Genomic DNA, 6,333 nt, shown 5'->3' on the forward strand with positions numbered 1-6,333 from the left:
TCTTCTTCTTTTGGCTGTTCAGCAGATTATACATCTCACCCTGTACTCTGTATCTTCCTCTGTCACACCAATGACCTGCATGTCCTCCCTCAGCACATCCATAAACCTCCTCTTTGACCTCCCTCTTCGCCTCCTGCCTGGTGGCTGCATCTTCAGCATCCTTCTCCCTCTGTAACCTGGATCCTGCCTGACACTCTCTTCTTCACCTCTTTACCACACTTTCCATTATTTTGAATAGTTGACACCACATATTTAAACTCATCTACCTTCACCACTTCTACTCTTGTAACTGCACTATTCCACTGGGATCCCTCTAATTCACACACATGTACTCAGTCTTGCTCCAACTGACTTTCATTCCCCTTCTCTCCAGAGCATATCTCCATCTCTCCAGGCTTGTCTCAGCCTGCTCATCACTATGTTATCTACAAATGCCATAGCCCATAGCAATGTAATTTCCTCCGGCTCTTTTATGTAAGATTCTGCCCTTTACCAAACAAAACCACTATATTTCTCATTTTGAATTTAATGAAGTTCACGTTGAAGTAGGTGTGGTTTAGTCTCACATTTCTCCCCGTTTCTGAAACTTGCACATATAATGGAAGTGAAACTTAACTATCAGAAACTTCCAAACAAATAGCACAGACAAACACTTGATAACTAACATAGAATAAGGAATTAGCACAGATATTATCTAACAGCAACTCCTGTCTGATCTTGCCGACCCTTGATTTCACCACCACCTTGAATACATGTCATTCCTACTGCACATCTCACAAATGTCACACTGTCCATGGACATATCCTGCACCACTTACATATACTTCTGTGCCACACACATCACACAACAAGCCCAGGTATATGTCAGTCATTTGGTTGAAGGTCAAGATCACAGGGATAAAATATTAGATTGTCATAGCCCATACTGTCTGTATGCCCGCGGGTACTTTTGTCAATGTCAGTTTTAACACTGTATGAGTTAAATTAACACTAAGGATTTTTTTGTGTATTGGTTTATGCTTATCTACGACGGCATTTTAGGGCCGCATAGAATTTTTTTTTTTTAGACTTCAAGAATAAATTCGTAATATTACGAGAATAAAGTCGTAATATTACGAGAATAAAGTCATCATTTTAAGACTTCGAGAATAAAGTTGTAATTTTATGAGAAAAAAGTCATAATATTATGAGAATAAAGTCGTAATTTTACGAGAATAAAGTTGTAATATTACGAGAATAGTCATAATATAATATTTCAACTTTTCTTGTAATATTACAACTTTTTCTCATAAAATTATGACTTTATTCTCGTAATATTATGACTTTTTTCTCATAAATTATGACTTTATTCTCGTTATGACATTTTCGTCGTAATATTATGACTTTATTCTAGAAGTCTTCAATGTGGCCCTAAAACTCCATCGTACTTATCACATGTGGATTTGAGAATCAACATTTTGGAGTGGAAAGTTGACTGGTAGTGTGTTTTTAAAAAATACTTCCGTTCACTGCTCCACAGTGTGAGGCGGGTCGACACACAGCTGCATTAATTACCGGGCTCCTTTTAGAAACTTGTAGTGCGCTTAACGTGACGTTGTGACAAAGCAGTGTGAAGTGGAGGCCAGCAGTCATGCTCCATTTACGGGGCTGCAGGCTGATGCTGCCGCGGCAGTAAGGATGTGTATAGGAGGGGAGAGGAGTGGAGGAAGAAGAGCATTCATTTAGGAAGACAAACAGCTTCATTTAAAGCTAGCCAAGCACGGAGACGGCCTCGCCCGCTACAAACGAGTGGAATTTGCATTTTTCCTCTGATGTGGGAGTCGGGCTCTCTTGGTCTCGTGTCTCGAGTGATAATAGATTATCTGGCGTCTTGCCTGAAGAGCCGCTGTCTTTGATTTGTTTTTGAACACAATTTTTCTGCCTTTGCTCAAGTAATTCTCCTCGGCTCCTGATGGGTCGCTGATATTATCACAGTTATCTGCTGTCGATAAAAATGGTTTGCTGTTGTGTTTCCTTCCTCGACTGCATATTTGGTGACGGGGGGGAAAACAACAACAACTGTGGAAATTATGCCAGACATTTCAAGATTCTAATACAGGAGAAATGACAAAATCGCTCCAATTCCATTTGATTTCACAATCTGCTGATGGTTTTACAGCCATGATTCAAACTGAAGTTTGGAGCAAATAAACAGACCCTGATGATCATCCGCTAAATGCTCTCGTAAGTACTTATAGATATTATTTCTCTGTAGACATTTACCGTGCATCAGGAAGTATTCACAGCACTTCACTTTTTCCCAATTTTGTTATGTTACAGCCTTATTCCAAAATGGATGAAATTCATTTTTTCCTATGAATTCTACACACAATATCCCTTAATGACACCCCATAATAGTAAGTCCGTTCGGCTGCTCCCTTGTTTGCACTGGGGGTCGCCACTGCAAATCCAAGGTGGATCTGCATGTTGAATTGGCACAGGTTTTACGCCGGATGCCCTTCCTGACGCAACTCCACATTACATGGAGAAATGTGGCAGGTGTGGGATTTGAACCCAGAGCCTTGAAACCAACTGAAACCAAGCGCATTAACCACTTGACCACCACCCCTACTCAATGACACCCCACAATGACGATGTGAAAAAATGTTCTTTTGTGATTTTTGCAAATTTATTACTATTTAAAACACTGAGGAATCACATGAACATAATTATTCACAGCCTTTGCCATGAAGCTCAAAATTGAGATCAGGTGCATCCTGTTTCCACTGATCATCCTTGAGATGTTTCTACAGCTTAACCACCTGTGGTAAATTCAGTTGATTGGACATGATTTGGAAAGACACACACCTGTCTCCATATAAGGTCCCACAGTTGACAGTGCATGTCAGAGCACAAACCAAACATGAAGTCAAAGGAATTGCCTGTAGACCTCTGAGACAGGACTGTCTCGAGGCACAAATCTGGGGAAGGGTACAGAAACATTTCTGCTGCTTTAAAGGTCCCAGTGAGCACAGTGGCCTCCATCATCTGTAAATGGAAGAAGTTTGAATCCACCAGGCCTCTTCCTAGAGCTGGTCGCTCATCTAAACTGAGCAGTCAGGGGAGAATGGCCTTAGTTAGGGAGGTCACCAACAACCCGATGGTTACTCTGTCAGAGCTCCAGCATTCCTCTTTGGAGAGAGGAGAACATTCCAGAAGGACAGCCATCTCTGCAGCAATCCACCAATCAGGCCTGTATGTTAGAGTGGCCAGATGGAAGCCACTCCTTAGTAAAAGGCACATGGCAGCCCACCTGGAGTTTGCCAAAAGGCACCTGAAGGACTCTCAGACCATGAAAAACTAAATTCTGTGGTCTGATGAGACAAAGATTGAACTCTTTGGTGGGAATGCCAGGCATCATGTTTGGAGGAAGCCAAGCACCATCCCTACAGTGAAGCATGGTGGTGGCAGCAACATGCTATGGGGATGTTTTTCAGCAGCAGGAACTGGAAGACTAGTCAGGACTAGGGTTGAGCATCGAGAACTGGTTCTTTTTGAGTATCGTTAAGAAATGATTCGATCCACCAACATCAATAGCCTTTTTGCTTAACGATTCCCTTATCAGTCCTTCAGAGCAGCTGTTGTTTTTGAGGGTGTTTGTCAGGAAAATGATCATTTCTCTACATTGATTACAGACCCTGTAGCAGCTCTGTAATCAACTGTTTCTGCAGCACGACACCACTTTGAAGCATGAACCAATGAAGCAATGCTTCGATCCACTAGCTCTTTGGTTCTTTGATTCGCTGCTCTTCAGAAATGGCAAGTCCGCTTCTTAACCCCTCTCAAAGCCATTAAAATATCGTGAATCACTTTTGTGTGGATTAAAGTCACTAACTGGGACTCTTGTTTCAGTCAAGAAACGAGACTCGTCCTCCGTTCCATTGGCACAGCTCCAAACGCTGCACAGCTCTCTGCTGAGACAGAGTCCGGTCAGAATTAATAACTTCAAAATTAATTGCCACTTTAAATAAAATGACACCTCTTACAAACGTTGTAATACAGACAATAAACTATAATTGACTAAAACATTTTTCCTCACAAAATCAGACGTCCTGCATTCATGCAGCACAACCAGCTGCAAGAGCTCAGCTCAGAGGTATGGAAAGACATTCATGCCAATAAAGTCTGAAAGGAAATGCTTTTGACAAAAACTACAGATTTTGTTTATTTCTGTTTATGTCCAGAGATCAAGGATCCACCATGTAGAGTTTATTATGTCTAAAGTTTAAGGCTCCAGTAACCCAATAAAATGTTGTTCAGTTTCAGTTAAATTTCAATTTAATCGGCTTCTAAAGCGCCAAATCACAACAAAAGCCGTCTCAAGGTGCCTCACACGGAACACTTCAACATAAAAAATTAAAATAAATAAATAAAAATTAAAAAATTCAAATACATAATTAAAAACAGAAGTAAAATAATAAAACAGATAAAAAATAAAAACTATTCATAAGAAAGAGAATAAAAATACACTTTAAGTCTTGACTTAAAAATGTCCAAGGACTCCGACTGCCCCATGGTTGCAGGAAGACCACAGAGTAGGTGCATGATAAGAAAAAGCTCTTTGACCGCTGACATAGAAAATCTGTAAAGCCTACTTTTAGTACACAAAAAATTCACAGGAGGTATCGATAAGGGAATCGATAAGGAATCGGATCGATAAACCGAATCGATAATGGTATCGATATCGATAAAATCTTATGGATACCCATCCCTAGTCAGGACTGATGGAAAGATGAATGCAGCAAGAGACATCCTGGATGAAAACCTGCTCCAGAGCGCTCTTGACCTCAGACTGGGGCGGCGGTTCATCTTTCAGCAGGACAGTGACCCTAAGCACACAGCCAAGATATCAAAAGAGTGGCTTCAGGACAACTCTAACTGTAGCAAACTGTAGCTTCTTTTTAAGATAATCCTTCTCTGCTCCACTCCACCATAATGTTGCGTAAACGGTGATGCAATATGCAAAACTTGGACGACACACCATTTCTTCATTTGCAGGCAAGGAATCCTATAACTTCTTCAGACTTGTCTGTGTGTCTTGGTGGCTTTACTCACTAGTTTGCTTTCCTCCGACTTGTCTGAAGAAATCTGGATGTACAGGTGATGATTCACTTGCGTTACACTAATGGGTGCCATTATTTATGCAACCCATCATTTTGGCTTTTGTTACAGAAATTAGTTCTCAATGTAAGTTTAAAGGGCATCTGTTGAGAAATGTGTGTCTACAGAACTCGTATATATATATATATATATATATATATACGAGTTCTGTCAATAAAGTATAGGTCCTTTTATTTTTTCAAAAACTATATAGATTTCATTCATATGTTTTTACGTCAGACATGCTTGAACCCTCGTGCGCATGCGTGAGTTTTTCCACGCCTGTCCCTTGTGGGAGGAGTCATCCAGCCCCTCGTCGGAATTCAAATGTCTGAGAAGTTGCTGAGAGACTGGCGCTTTGTTTGATCAAAATTTTTTCTAAACCTGTGGGCACATCGAAGTGGACACGGTTCGAAAAATTAAGCTGGTTTTCGGTGAAAATTTTAACGGCTGATGAGAGATTTTGAGGTGATACTGTGCTTTAAGGACTTCCCACGGTGCGAGACGTCGCGCAGCGCTCTCAGGCGCCGTCGTCAGCCTGTTTCAAGCTGAAAACCTCCACATTTCAGGCTCTATTGATCCAGGACGTCGTGAGAGAACAGAGAAGTTTCAGAAGAAGTCGGTTTCAGCATTTTATCTGGATATTCCACTGTTAAAGGAGATTTTTTTAATGAAAGACGTGCGGGCGGATTGCAGCGTCGGCTCGCAGCCGCTGCGACGCTCCGCCACAGGAAAAAAACCCTCTGTTGGAAGCCTTAAGGACAAGTTGGAACATGTCCAGCTGTTAAACAATTTCTCATATACTCACTCCACTGAAAGCCACCAAAAGCCTCCTGGATTTTACAAATGGTTATCAACACGGAGGTGTTTTTCCTGTGCTGCCGCACCGCGCCGGCTGCGTCCCGACGCGCGGAAAGAGTGACGTGGGCCCACCCTCCTGTGGGTTCACCACCTGCAGAGGGGGCCATGGGGGTCGGGTGCAGAGAGGATTGGGTGGCGGTCGAGGGTGGGTGGCCTGGCGGCCCGCCCCATGCTCACAGCCCCTGGCTGTTGGGACGTGGAATGTCACCTCGGTAGGGGGGAAGGAGCCTGAGCTTGTGCGGGAGGTTGAGAGATACCGACTAGAGATAGTCGGGCTCACCTCAACGCACAGCTTGGGCTCTGGTACCCAACTCCTGGAGAGGGGCTGGACGCT

General features: G+C 42.5%; 1 protein-coding gene across 1 annotated transcript in view; it reads left to right on the forward strand.

Annotated features, from left to right (window-relative positions):
- The window catches only part of cdh13 (cadherin 13, H-cadherin (heart)), a 1,165,005-nt gene that overhangs the window by 1,094,694 nt on the left and 63,978 nt on the right, over window positions 1-6,333 (forward strand).

Source organism: Thalassophryne amazonica, chromosome 8 (genome assembly GCF_902500255.1).
Source record: "Thalassophryne amazonica chromosome 8, fThaAma1.1, whole genome shotgun sequence".
Lineage (NCBI taxonomy): Eukaryota > Metazoa > Chordata > Actinopteri > Batrachoidiformes > Batrachoididae > Thalassophryne > Thalassophryne amazonica.